This window comes from Polypterus senegalus, chromosome 8 (genome assembly GCF_016835505.1).
Source record: "Polypterus senegalus isolate Bchr_013 chromosome 8, ASM1683550v1, whole genome shotgun sequence".
NCBI classification, from domain to species: domain Eukaryota; kingdom Metazoa; phylum Chordata; class Cladistia; order Polypteriformes; family Polypteridae; genus Polypterus; species Polypterus senegalus.
In genome coordinates, this window is record NC_053161.1 from 169,779,065 (window position 1) to 169,797,542 (window position 18,478).

The 18,478-nt window shown below is 40.3% G+C and overlaps 1 protein-coding gene across 1 annotated transcript in view; it reads right to left on the reverse strand.

The window, feature by feature from the left end:
- Positions 1-18,183, reverse strand: part of LOC120534498 (ribonuclease inhibitor-like) — a 79,921-nt gene extending 61,738 nt beyond the window's left edge. The window contains exons 1-2 of the mRNA XM_039762102.1: positions 18,143-18,183; positions 12,908-13,080 (exon numbers count right to left, since the gene is read on the reverse strand). The gene's annotated coding sequence lies outside the window, so the exon portion shown is untranslated. The remainder of the gene's footprint in view (positions 1-12,907; positions 13,081-18,142) is intronic.
- Positions 18,184-18,478: the final 295 nt, after the last annotated feature.

Here is an 18,478-nt window from a genome sequence, read left to right on the forward strand (position 1 = left end):
GAAAACAAAGATTGTTCAGTCTCATGGTTTAGGGAAAGGCTACAAAAAGCTAACTCAGAGGTTTAAACTGTCAGTTTCAACTGTAAGGAATTGAATCAGGAAATGAAAGACCACAGGCACAGTTGCTGTTAAACCTAGATCTGGCAGGCCAAGAAAAATACAGGAGCAGCATATGCGCAGGATTGTGAAAATGGTTACAGACAACCCACAGATCACCTCCAAAGACCTGCAAGAACATCTCACTGCAGATGGTGTATCTGTACATCGTTCTACAATTCAGCACAATTTGCACAAAGAACATCTGTACACAAAGCCCTTTCTGCACCCACGCCACAAACAGAGTCGCTTATTGTATGCAAATGCTTGTTTACACAAGCCAGATTCATTTTGGAACAAAGTGCTTTGCACTGATACAACAAAAATTGAGTTATTTGGTCATAACAAAAGTGCTTTGCATGGCGGAAAAAGAACACCACATTCCAAGAAAAATACCAGCTACCTACTGTCAAATTTGGTGGAGGGCCATCATGCTGTGGGGCTGTATGGCTAGTTCAGGGACTGGGGCCCTTGTTAAAGTCGAGGGACGGATGAATTCAACCCAATATCAACAAATTCTTCAGGATAATGTTCAAGCATCAGTCAGAAAGTTGAAGTTACACAGGGGTTGGATATTCCAACAAGACAATGACCCAAAACACAGTTTGAAATCTACAAAGACACTCATGCAGAGGGAGAAGTACAATGTTCTGGAATGGCCGTCACAGTCCCATGACTGGAATATCATCGGAAATCTATGGAATAATTTGAAGCAGGCTGTTCATGCTCGGCAGCCACCAAATTTAACTGAACAGGAGAGATTTTGTATGAAGAATGGTCAAAAATACCTCCATCCAGAATCCAGACACTCATCAAAGGCTATAGGAGGCGTCTCGAGGCTGTTATATTTGCAAAGGAGGCTCAACTAAGTATTAATGTAATATCTCTGTTGGGGTGCCCAAATGTATGCACCTGTCTAATTTTGTTATGATGCATATTGCATATTTTCTGTTAATCCAATAAACTTAATGTCACTGCTGAAATACAACTGTTTCCATAAGGCATGTCAGATATTAAAAGGAAGTTGCTACTTTGAAAACTCAATGATAAACAAAAATCCAAAGAATTAAGAGGTGTTCCCAAACTTTTCATATGACTGTATAAATATTGTGGCAACGGCTGGGGTCCATGACAGGCGGGATGCCCCTTCTTTATATGCACATGGGGATGCTGCCATGGATGGTACAATACCTCCCTCTGAACTCTAAATGTCTGCCCCTGTGTTTGGCGGTGCCTCAGTTTCCCGCAGGGCTCCATGGGAATTGGAGTTGGGGGCAGCCCTGTTGGGTCCCGAGGCGCCGCCAGGGAGGCTGCAGCTGGAATTCCTGAGCCCTTATGGGCAGCGTATTCGCCACACCTGGAAGTACAGCGGAACTCGGCAATCAAGCACCTGGAGCACGTCTGGGTGAACTATAAAAGGGACCAGCAGCCACCACTCAAGGAGCCAGAATTGGGAGGAGGAAGACAAGTTTGCCAGGGAGGACTGGTGGAAGAAGAGAGAGTGCTTTATTGTGTGTTTTATTTGGTGTGTTGTGCTTGGGACGTGTACTGCCTGTGGGACACGGGAAGACGTCGCCCACAGGCAAAGAAAAATAAAATAGTTTTAAAATAGCCATGTGCCTCCATATCCAGTCTGTGTCGGGTTTCAATTTTGGCATTTCAATCAGGATGATAAATTTTGGAAAATGATATGAAAGTATTACACTGGACAGAAACCTGCATAAGCCATTTCTTACACAAACATACAATTTTATAAAACACAACCCTGGTGTGGAATTTGGTTATGGATCCAAAGGTCCTACTCAAACTTTGTCACTTTATCTCACTTTAGCTGGAAGAATTAACACTGTTAAGATGAATACCCTTCCTAAGCTTCTCTTTTTATTTCAAAACATCCCAATATACATCAATAAATTATTTTTAAGAAATTGGATTCAACTCTAATCTCATTTGGAATTCAAAACATCCACATATCCAAAGACTGACCCTACAAAGACCTAAGGCAGAAGGTGGCATGGCTCTGCCTAACTTTCAATTTTATTACTGGGCAGCAAATATACAAGCTATAAAAACATGGACACAAATAGATGAACATACACAGGCTTGGTCCAATAGAAATAAAATTCTGCAGTACTTCTTTATATTCCTTGCTTTGCACCACAATAAATACAAGTCATCGCCGATATACTTACCAATTGTGCTTCACTCACTCAGAATATGAACCAATGTAGAAAGTATTTTAAGAAAGAGAAGCTTTTATTGGTGGCACACCTGCACGAGAACCACCTTTTCCACCATCTCAAATGTATGTAGTTTTTTATTATTATTTATTTATTTTATTAATTTGTTTTGGGCCTGCACCAAATTAACATAATTTTGGACCAAAATCTTTAAATGCCATTCAGACAGCCTTGGTGTCAAAATCTCTCCTAATACACTACCAGCTGTGTTTGGTGCACTTCCAGATGCAATTAAATTGGAGAAGAACAAACTGTAATTGCCTTTACTTCACTATTGGCACGCAGAATTATCTTGCTCAACTGGAAGAATCCTAACTCTCCTGTTTTAAGTCAGTGGGTAACTGATGTTATATGCTGCTTGAAATTGAAAAAATAAAATTCGTAGAATCTGTACAAAACCTTTTCAAAACCAGACAGGATCTAATCAATAACATTTTAGAATAATCATTTCTAGAATGAGCAGGTTCTCTCCCTCTTTTACTCCATTTATCTTTATTCATTTATTAATTTATCTATTTAATTATTTTTACTAGCATAAAGTTTTACACTGCTGGGCAAGCTCTCTTCTCAAGGGTAGGGGTTGATTTATTGCAAACCTTTTTTTTTTTTTGGTAAAACTTGAGTTATTTGTATGGAATGTTATGTGATATTAATAAAATAAATACAATTAAAAAAACTTTGATAAAGTAGATCCAGCAAAATTCTTTCAACTTTCAACAGAGATGTGCATTTAGGATTGATGCCAGATAGCACTTCTTCATGCAGTATTTTTAGTCTGTTCATAAATTACACCATGTTAGCTGTAATTCTGACTGGGTCCAAAATACAGTATGTACACAGCAACTATAAAACAACAGCACACACTAAGCCAAATTACAGGCTGAATTTGAGTCTGATGTCAGTTATGATGAACTGCCGCATTTCTTTGTGCTTCTTATATGTAAAGATGTAATTCAAATGCATGAAGTCTGAATGTGCTGGTCAACAAAATCTTTACCGTATGGACAGACAAATCACGAGTGAGCAATGTTTCAGTTTATTTCTCAGGTGTCTGTGTTTTGTTGACAATAATTCACCTGCCGTTCAAGCACAGGAGAAATTCTTTTGAAAATAAATTGGCACTGATTGAGAGACTGACAAGGTCAACAAGATCAGCATATTGTTGCTGACCAATCAGTTTTGCTTTAAAGAGGTAATTTAACAAAAGTGAGTTGGTAATGTATCTGATTAACTACTGGTAGGTAGGTGAAGAGAGTCTGACAACTGGTGAAAAACTAAACCTACTAATGTTTTTTTGTATTGTATTTTCTTTTTAGTTTTACATTCACAGCTCAAAATATCTGATATTGTGAAAAGAATCCCATGACAGAATTATGTTTTAAAGTGTTTGTCCCCCTCATTTCAGTTTGTATCTCTCTCTAAAAACAGATAGTTGAAATATCATACTTTTTTGTTCTTAACGACCACCATGGCATACATATAGCATATATACAGTGTTGATGCAATAGGCTGGCACCCTGTCCAAGGATGTCTCCTGCTTTGCATCCAAAGCAGCTAGGATAGGCTCCAAATTTCCTGTGATAAGCAGGTTTAGAAAATGTATATATTGCTCTTAATCTGACCTGCTGTTTCTGTCATTTCTTTCCCTTCTGTACTCCTATTACCTGCTCTTATTCAAGTCTCACTAACCCCAACCTTAACACTAAATGCTTCTTTGTTTCCCTCAATACAGCTAGGTGGGGTCAGCACACTGATTCAAGCCTAAGAGCCCTGTTCTTCCTATGCCCCCATGATTTACATGATCACAACTGTGAGAACACAGTAGAATATAATTTCTGATTTTTGATATCTTTTCAGGCCTGCAGGTGACAAAATCCTGTCTATAAATTGAATATTCCTGACATGGAATCAGAGATCAATATGGCTGGTAGAAAATAACAAAGCCCAGTATTGGAGATTTTTGAATGCAATATTGAAGGCATTAATTGTAATAATGTTGTCTTGGAGCAGGATATGTGGTGTACTGCAGACATTTAGAGTAAAAAATACTCAAACCTTAAAATTCACCTAAATTTCATTACAAATTGGCCCATTCTGGGTAACAATCAGTGCACAGTTGTTCAGCAAGAATGACATAGAAAATATTGTAAAAATTATAAAATTGTTCATATTCAGTATGTGGTTTTGATTATGCTTGTTTATATCAGACAAAAACAAAACCAGATAGTAAACCATGTTGTGTAGTAAGCTTCCACTAACATTAAACTTCTATTATATCCCCACTCGTTAAGTGTGCAGTTCTGTCTGACACAAAACTAAACTCCATAGTAGCTCTTTACCCATAATTACTATAACTAAAACCGAAACTATATATATATATATATATATATATATATATATATATAGTATATATATATACTGTATATATATATATAAAATAGAAATGTCTTAGTGAAATAAAAACTAAATTAAAACTAAAAATACATGATGAAGGAAAACTAAAACTAAACTGAATTTCCAAGTAAGATCAGAAATAATCTATACTAATAAAAGGCAAAGCCCTCACTGACTGACTGACTGACTCACTCATTGACTCATCACTAATTCTCCACCCGTGTAGGTAGAAGGCTGAAATTTGGCAGGCTCATTCCTTACAGCTTCCTTAAAAAAGTTGGGCAGGATTCATTTCGAAATTCTACGCGTAATGGTCATAACTGGAAGCTATTTTTTCTCCATATAATGTAATGGAGTTGAACTGGAAGGCCGTGGGGACGGAGTTTCGTGTGACATCATCACGCCTCCTACGTAAGTACGTAGAGAACAAGGAAGACCTCCAAATGCGCTAAAAAAACGACATTTCACAATTGAGAAGGCAGAAAAGATTATGAAGCAAGTGATGCACACAAGCGTATTCATAAATACAAGGATATTCATAAGTACAGCTACTGCGGAAACAAAGCACGGCGTGAACCGTAAGTTTATATTAAATTAAGTTCATAGACAGGCTGCCGCTGGCGTTTGTAATGAACGGTAAAAAAGTAAGAGCGAGGGGAGGTTGACTTATTGATGCATGCAGGCAAAACCACAATAGCACGCGGGCTCGATGTACTGTAGTGCGCGTTCTGAATTGCGATCACATTTGAAAAATATATCTATTTAGTCTATATGTGTCATACTCAAGGGCGCGGTCCCCATCCGCCCGGCGTGTAATTATATCCGCCCGCGAGATCAGTTTATATATCATTGTTATTAATGGCCGGGGATATGAAGCACTGGTAACACAATAGACTACAGATCCCATAATGCAGCGCTTCAGCTGCCTTGCCGAACACTTACCACGTTAATCAAGTCTAGCTTATGACTCTGCAAGTTATTGCGAAGCTAGCCCACACAATGCCGAAGAGAAAGGGTGATTCTGAACATAGAGCCTTTAAAAACCGATGGGAGGCTGAGTATATGTTTACTGAACACGTGTGTCTCATTTGTGGAGCTAATGTGGCTGTAATTACAGAATTTAATCTAAGACGGCACAATGAGACAAAACATCAGGACACTATGAGACAAAACATCTGACACTTCAGCAGACGTTTTTACTCGTGCAAAATCACAAAGTGATTTCAAGTGAAGCTGCTTTTATGGGAGACACAAATGCACCAGTGCAACTTGCCCCACTTTCCCTGTTGCCAAGTAATGTTGAACCAAATCGGCACAACGATGTTCCCAAATACGCACTTTGCTGATAAACTGAGCGCACTGAGTTCACACGGCGCTTTGGTGACTTTGAAGAACAAAAAAAGAATTTTGTCAACTAAATAAAAATTCCTTCTATTTAAAATTTAAATAGAACTTGAACAGATACGATAGTTCATAATATCCACGCAGACTTGCACGTAAGAGCGGAGTTATCCGTTTTAACAAGCAGCGTATTGCACTGATACTGAAATAGCCTGCCCATTTAATTATTTAGGAATGGATAAATAAATTAAGATTTTGTACAAATAATGTTTTTCATTTTTCTTCCTTGATGGATTCTGCCACCGCCAGCACAGTTGCTCCCACCCCAAAGATATATATATATATGTATGTGTGAGTATATGTATATATGTAGATATGTATGTATATGTATATATATGTTTATATATATGTGTGTGTGTGAGTATATGTATATATGTAGATATGTATGTATATGTATATATATGTTTATATATGTGTGTGTGTATGTATATATATATATATATGTATTTGTGTGTATATATGCGTGTGTATGTATGTATGTATGTATATGTATGTGTGTATATGTAGATATATGTGGATTTATGTGTATATGTATATATATCTATACATATTGTGACAGATTAAGGGCTTGCTCGCACCCTTGTACCCTTAGACCACACGCCAGACACCAGATAAAAGTCCAATTATTATTTATTATAATAATTATGTGCACAAAGCACGCTCCTCTCCACAATTCTCTAATAAACCAACAATTCTCAAATAAACCAATCCTCCAAACTCCCAGACGCTTAGCCAACCTGCCTCCCAACTCAGCTCGTTGTCTGGGAGTTCCCATAGTCCTTTATACTCCCTGACCCGGAGATGTTTCTGCCCAACAGTCCACAAGTCTTTATTCCTTCCGGTCAGGGTAAATAGTCCTTTTCTTCAACCCGAAGTCCGCCGCTCTTCCTATGACGAACCTCCGGGTCACAGGGCATGAAGAAGCCCTCGGTCCTCCCTGCAGCTCCCTCCTGTGGCCCCATGGCATCCAGCAGGGCTGTGCATAAAACCACATTGTCCATGATGCCCTGCTGGTCTTCTGGGACCTCCATGCTGCAAGGAGGGCTCCACCTGGCGCTTGGGGTATTGGCTGGGATGAATGGCGCCATATCTTACAAAATATATATATATATATATATGTATATATATGTATGTATATATATGTATATATGTGTATATATATATATATATATATATGTGTGTATAGGAGTTAAAGCTACTTCTGACAGGGGACTCTGTCTAGACGTTCCCAGCAGACCCTCACAACACGTTTGGGCCTACCAGGCCTGACTGGCATCCTCCCCCACCATCGAAGCCACTCACCACCAGGTGGTGATCAGTTGACAGCTCCGCCCTCTCTTCACCCGAGTGTCCAAGACATGTGGCCGCAAGCCCAACAACACAACCACAAAGTTGATCATCAAACTGAGGCCTAGGGTGTCCTGGTGCCAAGTGCACATATGAACACCTCTATGCTTGAACATGGTGTTCGTTATAGATAATCCGTGATGAGCACAAAAGTCCAATAACAAAACACTGCTCGGTTCAGATCGGGGCCATTCCTCCCAATTACGCCTTCCAGGTCTCACTGTCATTGCCCACGTGAGCATTGAAATCTCCCAGCAGTACAAGGGAGTCACCAGAAATTATGCCCTCTAGCACCCTCCAGGGACTCCAAAAGGGTGGGTACTCCAAACTGCTGCTCGGTGCATATGCACAAACAACAGTTAGGACCCGTCCCCCACCCGAAGGTGGAGGGAGGCTACCTCTCGGCCCACGGGTAAACCCCAATGAACAGGCTCCAAGTCGGGGTCAATAAGTATGTCCACACCCACTTGGTGCGTCTCACCGGGGCAACTCCAGAGTGGTAGAGAGTCCAGCCCCTCTCAACGAGATTGGTTCCAGAGTCCAAGCTGTGCGTCGATGTGAGCCCGACTATATCTAGCTGGAACCTCTCGACCTCATGCACTAGCTCAGGCTCCTTTCCCTTCAGAGAGGTGACATTCTACGCCCCACGCCTGGATCGGTTCGCAGCTGAGTGTGAAGCGGCTGGGATGGGAATCAGCACATCCAAATCCGAGACAATGGTCCTCAGCCAGAAAAGGGTGGCGTGCCTCTCTGGGTTGGGAGAGAGATCCTGCCACAAGTGGAGCAGTGCAAGTATCTCAGGGTCTTGTTCACGAATGAGGGAAGAATGGAGAGTGAGATTGACAGGCGGATCGGTGTCGCGTCCGCAGTAATGCAGGCTCTGCATCGGTCTTTGTGGTGAAAAGGAGCTGAGCCATAAGGCAAAGCTCTCAATTTACCAGTCGATCTATGTTCCAACACTTACCTATGGTCATTAGCTATGGGTAGTGACCGAAAGAATGAGATTGCAATTCAAGCGGCTGAAATAGGTTTCCTCCGCAGAGTGTCTGGGCTTTCCTTAAAGATAGGGTGAGAAGCTCAGTCATCCAGGATGGGCTCAGAGTAGAGCCACTGCTCCTCCGCATCAAGAGGAGTCAGATGAGGTGACTCAGGTATCTGATCAGGATGCCTCCTGGATGTCTCCCTGGTGAGGTGTTCCGGGCATGTCCAACCAGGAGGAGGCCCTGAAGAAGACCCAGGACACGCTGGCCTGGTAACTCCTCGGGATTCCCCGGAAGAGCTAGAAGAAGTGGCCAGGAGAGGGAAGTCTGGGCATCTCTGCTCAAGCTGCTGCCCCTGACCCAATCTCGGATAAGCGGAAGAGGATGGATTGATGGATGGATGGACTGAGTTATCATTTCTATGTGATGATACTAGGATTCTATTTCAACATTGAAAGTGAAGGTTTGTCAGAGTTTTCTCAACTCATAACTTTTCTCAGTCATATTAAAACCTACATGGAATAGAACTCTTTGAAGCTAAACTGCAACAAAATCAAAGTCCTGCTAGTTGGCTCTAAAGCTTAGCTTAAGACAAGGGGCTTCTTCTTGTTGATTTTGTCATCTGACCTCTTTCGTCTGCTAGGATCTTGGTGTCATTTTGATTCCTTCCTTTACTATTCCACACACATAAGTCACCTTTAAAATCATTCTTCCTTCCACCTCCATCACATATCATGTGTTCACTCATTCCTCTCCTTTTCTGGTGCTGACACACTTGTCCATCTTATATCAACTACTGGAACCCCCAAAAAGATCAAAATGATGTTTGGTCCCAGAAGATTAATTTTAAAAGCATATCACAGTGTTGTAGGTTATACACTATGTATTAGATATGGGAGAAAATATTTCAGTGGCTGGTAAACAATCACTATACAGGCTGGATGGGAAGTTGTGTCAGTCAGTGGGCAGTTCATGGGCTTGACATGATGAGAATCTTGAGGTGCAGCAATCTGTGTGGTAATTAGGGAGAGAAACAGCATTCTTTAAATGTGAAGGAAGACACTGGAGATCTTCATAAGAAACAAATTAATGTGAGCTCCACACAGGATTAGTGCTCAACTGTGTGGGGTATCATCTCAGTGTGATGTAAAGTGTGATGGAGATTATTGATCCTATGACACTGACACTGTTTAGGTTGGGAAGAGCATGAGGCTCACTGTGTCTCATTTCAAATTTATGTTTGTTGTTTATAGCCCATAAAAATATGAAGGTGTAGCTATTAAACCTCTTACAGTATGGTGTTACTATTTATTGTTGTTCAATGCACAAGCCATCATCACGTTGAATTTGCAGCCATGCTACTATGTGTCATAAAATGTGGCCATTCTGTGTGATGCCATTTCGGAACTGACAAAATGCATATCCATGTACCAAGTGACTTCTATATTTAATATACACATATCATACAAGATCTCCTTCTATATATATAGCGCAGTGCCAAAGTGAAATTTTAGTGTTTGGCTAATGGGACCCATTCATTTACTGAAAGAACAGATGAAGATGAAGCGGGTCACAGCTTGGTTTGATGTCTTTGAAGACCAAGCTGAAAGCTTCTAACAGTACCTTCATGTATGTCCAAGCTGAAGATTAAGCCACATCCACCATGTTATTCACAGACCTGTTAACTCAATAGTGTGGCATTCTTGAGGTCAGTCAGGGTGACCAGAAGACAGTTGGACTGCAGAGAGGAGATGAGATTCTAGATCTATGGTATTTTAGGATTCTGTGCTTGAAAAATCTGAAGACCTCTTTTCTAGAGATGGAAGGAGTGGCGAGGAACATTTCAAACTGAGTAAATGAAGATAGGTGCAAAATTAACAGAAGTCAGATGAGCAGCTTCATGAACATCCTGCTGTCTTTCTCATTGGCCGCTGAACTGGTCCTGGGGTTGTAGTCAGTGACTTGTTGGTCACTTGTTCACACAGCCAATTTCCCTCAAACTTGTCTCAGTTCTTCCTCTTGTCCTCTCCTCTATTTCTCCAGTCTGTACTTAGCCTTCTTCTATTCCTCCCAGTTCTTTGTCGTGGCCCAGTTGTATAGGTTTAGGGTTGAACCCAGGTTTGTCCTTGTGCTAATGCCCGCTTATCCACACATACAAATACATGAAGTGACCATGTTTGTGTACTTTTGTGTTTCACTGTGTCAGTTTTAAATACATTCATATCTGTTGAGTCAAAGCTGTCCTGTAACTTCTCTTGTCCATCTTCTCTTAATCAGCTTTGCAAATCTAAGTTCTTGTTTGTATTTTAAAATAAAGAAAATCATGAAGTGACCAGAGTGACCATGGCAGCACAGGCACCTTTATTGGCCGTATATTGATGGTCAGAATGTTGGCATCTCTAATTATATGTTCCTGTTGGAGTTTAGGAAGATTCTGGCTGAGATGTGTGGTATATTGTGAGGCTGGTTGGTTTGAACTTCTGATCACATTAGCGAGGGGCTGAGGAACACGTGTGACATGGTTCTGTTTGTTCATGTGCTGTATTCCCCATTTAAGTTCCTTTTTGTTTCTCTTTTGTTTAATTGCAAGTATTTTTCTGTATGTTTATTGCATTTATCATTGTAATATGTATAAGTTTCTATTATTGAGTAATTATGTATTAATGTGTGGTGTCACACAAATGCACGTGGGAGGTAGCTAAAGGGCTCGAATGAGGGTAATACCATGCCGGACCACGGGGTAGCAGAGTGCACTGATCCTTTCTCTCTTTCTTTTGCAGACCAACTATGGGAAGTTCAGCCTGGGCCCAAAGACTTCACTTCCAGTTCGTCCCATTGACATCACTTCGTCTAACTGGCTTTATAAACACCATTTTGTGTGCTTTCAAATCAGTTCAGTTGTGGACTCAGCTCTATAAAGAGATATTGTTGTTTTTTTTCCTTTGCTCTATCAAATCTTCAAGTATCTTTAATTATCAAATTCTGGATTAATGGCCTCTGCTTTTTTTATAACCACTCTCTTTAGATTTCATATTGAGACTGTGTTTGTGATTGGATTGACATATCCATTGTACCTTTTACCACTTTCAAGCTATTTGGACTTACTGAGCCTTTCAAAATGTATCTTTTATTTTTATAAAGACTCTTTGTCTGCCTTTTTTACAGTTACCCTCTCCCTGTCAGGGCATTTGCCAATATATTTTGGGACTGATAGGCTGTGGCCAGTTTCCCTTTTTGAGGACCTACATCCTCCAAAGCCAGCAGGTGAGACATGGCTGAGTTAAGTGTGCCTCTGCTCTGTGCACAAATAAATAGCCCACAAAGAATTTGTGGTGAAGAACTCCATGCATCATAACACATGTTCAGGAAAAGTGCAGAAAATGTCATAAATACTTGATTGATTGTTGTATTTTCTTGGAATCAGATTTTTGTTTCTAACATCCCACAAAAGACACATGTGAGAGTCATAAACATAAGAAGGTGCCACTTCATACCATGCAATATCTCAGTGACAGGCCCCCTGAGGTCATCTTCCCAGAGTTCCTTTCACTGTCTCTAGACATCTAATTCACATGAAGTGCGTCATCCTGTTGGTCTTTAGGTCCACTGACCAATTTAGGTTGATGTTCTGTTACACTTTTGCTTTAAGTTGTTGTATTGTACGTTCAAAGAAAATTCTGCCTTTTTGGTTCACTTGTCTGTATGAGCTCTGTGTGTCCACCTCTGGCCAAAACATGTGTCTCTCATTACTACCCACCCTGCCTTCAGTCTCGATCCTTTCACCTACCATTCCAACAACCTTTTCCCTCTCTCTATTTCTGGCTGATCATTTCTAGTGCTGCTGTAAATGTATTCTCCTCAACTTTGGCACTATGCCCTGTCCTCTTCTTTTATTTCTCATTTTTCTTTTGTTTTCTTGTCTCTCTTTTCTTTCCTTCTTCCCTCTCTCTCCTTATCCCTGCAGTCCTACTCTCTTTGTTCTTCTTTGTCCCCACAGTCCAGTTCCAGTTGTTCACTCCTCCTTGCTCATGGTCACTCTGGTCAGTTTTTCTGTTCCCACTGTCCAGTGTTTCTCCATTTAATTCTGTTTTATTGACTTTTAATAAACTTTAGTGAGGAGATTAGAGGAGTGTGAGGGAGGAAAGTGACAATAGAGATAAGGACGTGACTGGAATAAAGAACGGGCAGAAAGGGGATTTTTGGATAAAAAATAGGACAACATGCTGGACAGAGAGGACGATGAGAGTGACCACTGTGGAGGTGGGGCTCAGGGTCACAATGCTGTCTTTGTGAATTTAATTATTAAAAGATAGTAGCTGTGTCCACCACATGTTCATCTGTCTGTAAGACACTTCAGTCTGTCCTGATTAAACACAGCTTTTGTATTCTGGGTGTTGAACAATCCTAGCAAAAAGTGACAAGAAGTAAAATTCATCCTTCATCTCTCACCTCAGTTTCTCTAATTTGCAGTTTTCACTCCTCAGCCCCTACAAAGCTGGTCCACTCCTAAATCCATCACATTGTTGTTATTCAGCTTCAGTTCAGTCAGTCGTGAGTGTGGAGAAGAAAGAACCGATGAGAGAGCTGAGCCACATCTGGAGGCAAGGCCACAATGAGACAGGCTGTGAAGAAGAAGAGAGAGAATTGAGGACATGAGGATGAACATACTGAAAGGCCACTGACAGACAGAAGTAACACAAACAGATTTCACTCCACTTCAGACAAAGACTGAGTCCTCACTGGCTGTGCTGACCATGATGTCCATACATAGTGAAGCTCTGACCATAGCATAGGAAAGAGAATATTGAAAATGAAAGAAGAGCAGAAAAACAAAATTGATGTGACCTGGCAGAGTCTCCTGTATAATGAGAGACACATTTTGAGAAGAAATTTAATAAAATGCATATCCTTCCTCTGACTCTAACATTTAATACTTTCAGCCAATGAATCGTTCAGCAAAAGTGTGTCAAGAAATCTATCTATCTATCTATCTATCTATCTATCTATCTATCTATCTATCTATCTATCTATCTATCTATCTATCTATCTATCTATCTATCTATCTATCTTTCTATCTATCTAAGATGACATTGGGATTGTATGGAGAAGAAGATAAGAAGAACATGAAGGACATACATTATGTGGTGTGAACACAAAACACACACGGGCATTTCATGGCTGTCTTCTTTCTTTTTTAACTCTTCTCTTTTCTTATTTTGTTCAACCTGAGAGTGACTAGAAAGGCCTGTATAATAAAGTCAGGACAGACAATGTCACACTTTGAACTTGTCATCTCAGTCCAAATTAATTTCTCTCACAGTGTCTTACTTCATAAAGTCCCCATTCAGATCCTCATTGTCATCTCAGTCCTTGGTCAGTCTCATCAGTTTGTTGTCTAAATGTCCACATTGTCTTTTTGTCATTCAGTTCTCTTTGTTCCTTCAAGGCATTCTACATGAGACCCATGCTGTGTTAACTGTGTCTGTACATACATTGGCAGACAGCCAGGGGTCTCAATATGTGGCATGATGAAAATGAGCAGAGACAGACACTCAGGTTGGTCATTGACCAGCAGACCACTGGCCTTTGAACTCAAACACAATTTCAACTGAAGACAAAGACACTATATACCTGGAAATGTCATCTGTCTGTCATGTTATCCTAACTGTTGAGAGGATATTGGCACTCACACTAGACAGTAACATCACATAGCAACACTGACCTTGTCCTTGAGCCCAGATGGACTTGTCATGATGGTGACAGCAAAGTGACAAAGTCAGATTTCTGTCCATCATTCAGCACTCAGGGTGTAGACACAAATGAACTGATTTGAAGGAGGCCATTTAGAAATGCTGGCATGTCCAGATGTGCAGTGTCACTAGGTGTAAAATCAGTTAGCCTTTATTTTATATAGTACCCTTCACAAAATTACAATAAAACAGGGGACAATTAATATCAATGAGATCAAACAGAATGAGATGACATAAGTAGAGAGGGGTGATGGGATATAGGACGACATGACAGTCCAGTGCAGGAGGGATAGACAGGGTCACTGGCCACTCAGAGCAAAGCTCATCCTCTGTCACACGTTGTTGTGTCATAGCAACTGTCTCTTCACACTCCGGTTACAGACATGGATGACTGAGGAGCTTTGGTGGGTAGTAGAGAGTCTAGACACCAGACAGGCCTCCACTCTTTATGGCAACTGAAGCACAGATAAGGGGTTTGGATTGCAAGTGTCAAATGTAAAACATAAAAAAATAAATAGAAACGTAAATAAAAGAATAAGACAGAAAAATCCAAATAAATTAAAGGATGTAAACTGATATATGACTAATTTTTGTGAAAAACAGGACAAATGGCAGCAGTTTGCAATTCAGAATTTGAGTACAAATATTGATGATGACATTCTGAATACTGTGGTGGGCTGGTGCCCTACCTGGGGATTTGTTCCTGCCTTGCACCCTGTGTTGGCTGGGATTGGCTCCAGCAGACCCCATGACACTGTCTTAGGATATAGAGGGTTGGATGATGACTGACTAACTGACATTCTGAATAAAAATATGGACAGAGACAAAAGAAATCTCTTTTAGTTTATATAATGCCTTTAAATCCCAAGGCACATTAAAAGTTCAGCTTGTTCCTTGCATTCTTACAGTTTGAACACAGACAGGTGAAGTGACTCACTCAGGGTCACACAGCATGTAAGAGACAGGAACTGAACCTGCGTCACTGGGATGTCAAGTCCAAAACCTCAGTCACTGGGCGCAGAACTGGGAACCAGGATTGACCAAAATAACAGAGGAGGCAGAACAAGAGCTGTAAATCAGACTGAGAAGGTGTGAGGAGAAGGCAGCCATCTCAGTGAATTTGATTTACCAGGCCTTTGATCAAATGTGACACTTTTGTGTCTCTAGTTGGACTAAAAATGCCGACTGACTAAAGTGTTTGATTACTGTGTTGTTAAACATTTGTGTAAAGTGTAAAGGCTAAGGAGGGCTGAATATGTTACACTTATACTGACAATCAAATGTATACATTTGAACAGCACAGTGGCACAATGGTTAGACACTGCCTCACACATCAGGGACCTGGATGCAAATCTAAACATGCAACTGAGCCCTTTGCTCTTGGTTCTGATTTTTTTCTCTTTCTTGCCTCTTATTTCAATTTTTATACTTTATAGACTTTAGAGATACTTTAGAGATGTTGGCTAACTTCACAATTTTTAGAGCAAGTAAAAGAGGATGTGGCAACAATAAACTTCTAGAATGATATGTGCACAAATGAGAGTGACATGTAAGTGACAAGGGCCACAAATGAAATGTCACTGGACACTCTGAAGTACTACGGATTTTGAACTAGGAGACCAAACTGAGCTGAGTTTGTGTGCTCAATATACAACTGAAATCTTTTTAATGGCAGACAAGAAGATGAGCCAAAGACAAGACCAGTCAACAAGTCACATCAGCAGAACTTGGGAGCTTCAGACTTTTCACTTATTAACTGAGGTGTAAAGTAATGAATAATATTTACTGTTGTTACTGTACTTGAGAAGATTATGACAGGAATTGTACTTTTAAAAGGTTTTAAATGCTAATATTTTTAGTCTTTATAATATATACAGTAATATTTTGTCACAATTGTACTTTGTGACATTTAATGGCAAGTCATTGTAAGGTACACTTGATTGGCTGTATTCACAATCCACAGTTCAGAGGGCTACTTAAATAAAACTGTATGCACAGATTTTTAAGGGTCTTGTAGTGGGAAGTCCAACATCCAACAGTATATGTAGTGGTGAAGAAAGAGCTGAAATAGAAAGTGAAGCTCTTGATTTTCCAGTCAATGTACACCCCTACCCTCAGCTATGGTCTTGAGCTTTGGGAAATGACCAAAAGAATGAGATTGTGGCTGGGATCTCCTTAGAGACAGGATGAGAAGCACAGACATACAAGAAAGGCTTGGAGTACAGCCGCTGACTCTCCTCATCGAGATGGGCCAATTGAGGCGGTCCAGGCGTCTGATACAGATGCTTCCTGGACACCTTCCTGTGGAGGTTTTACAGGCATTTAATGACTGTGTAGTGAAGGTCAGAATATTCTATCTCTATTTGGACATTTGATTGAAGATTGTTTCTGAAATGTGTGGGATTGAAATGAACAAAAGAAGGATTTGTGCGGCTTGGGGTTTAAAACTCTGATCACATCAGTGAGCTGCTGAGGAACATGTGTGTCATGTTTATGTGTTTATGTTCTTTTTATGATTTCTTTGTTTAATTTAAAGTATTCTCTGCATATCTATTATTAATTTTTGTGAGATATATAATTTTTCATTATTGTATACTGTGTACTCTCAGGTCACTTGTACTTTGAGGGTGGTTCCTCAACCGGCATGGCCACCTGTCTCTCTCTGTTGAATCACACCCCCAAAGCCTTATAAAGGCTGAGAAGACCCCCTGGTCTGGTGCAGTACATTAGTCTGTTCTTGGTGTTGATGTATTCCCTTATCTTTTTTCTTTTTCTTTCTTCTTTTTTAATACTATTGAATTCTGGATTTCTGACCTATGCTCTGTTTTTGACCGCTCTTTGGGTTCTGTATTTTGGCTTTTTGCATTCTTTTGAGCAGTTTGCAAGTACCATGTATTATGAAAATATATCTTTTATTTTTATAAGATTCTTTATCTGCCCTTTATTATAAAGCCAGAGGTTTACAGTGACTCTCTCCTTATTAGGACATTTGGTAATATATTTTAGGACTGATAGTTGTTGTAATCAGTTTCCCATTTTGAAGGTCTGTGTCCCCCAAAGCCAGCAGGTGAGACCTTGCTGGATTAAACGTGCCTCTGCTAGAAGTATCAGCAAAGAGTTTTGCCTGCTCCCCAGCCAGTGTGGAGGCCCCTGAGGATTTTACAGTGAAGAACTACCTGCATCATAACTGAATGAAAAGTGTAGGAAGGTGCTATATACTTGATTTATTATTGTATTTCCTTTTGATTAGATTTTTCTTATAAATGTCCAAGAGACACAAGTGTGAGTTACAAGAGGATGCCACTTCACTATCACTTCATCTTAGTGATATACCCACTGGAGTCACCTTCTGAGAATTCCTCTCGGTGTCACTGGACATCTAATGCATATAATGTGTGTCAGCCTGTTGGATATTAGATCCACAGATCAGTTTGGGCTGAAGTTCTATTTCCTTTCAGATAGAAGTTGGTTTAGTTTGGTTCACTTGAGTGTAATAATGACTCAATGAGATCTCTTTGTCCAACTTTGGTCAAAACCTATGTCTCTCCTTAATGCCCTTTCATCAAGAACATGACTGAAATAAAGAATGTACAGCAAGGGATTGTGGGAAAATAAATAAATCAACATGCTGGACAGTGGGGTGATAAGAGGATGATAGTGACCACAGTGTGAGAGGAGCTCATTGTCAAAATGCTGTTTTTGTGAATTAAATTATTAAAGAGAAATCTGCAGCTGTGTCTACCTCAAGTCCATCAATTTGTCCACATGTGACACTGCAGTCTGTCCTGATTAAACACAGCATTTTTATTGTGTGAAACATCAAGAGCCATAAAATGACAAGAATTACTGACTGACCATACACATACACACAACCACACACATACACACACACACTTTCTCTTTCTCTACAACACTCTCCCCCTCCTTCACTCACCTCAGTTTCTCTAATTTGCAGTTTTCACTCCTCAGCCCCTCACACAGGTGAGCCACTCCTGAATCCTCCATGTTGTTTTTGCTCAGGTCCAGTTCAGTCAGACGTGAGTGTGGAGAAGAAAGAGCTGAGGAGAGAGCTAAGCAACAGCTGGCGGTGAGATGACATGAGACCAGTCTGTGGAGGAGAAGAGAGAGAAGTGAGGGAATGAAGAAAGACATAGTGACAGGAATAAGAGCACAAAAGTAACAACATTCCCTACACTTCTGTGAAAGCCTGAGCCTTCCTTGGCTGTGCTGACTGTTGACAACCATAACAAAGCACTGACCATAGCAAAAG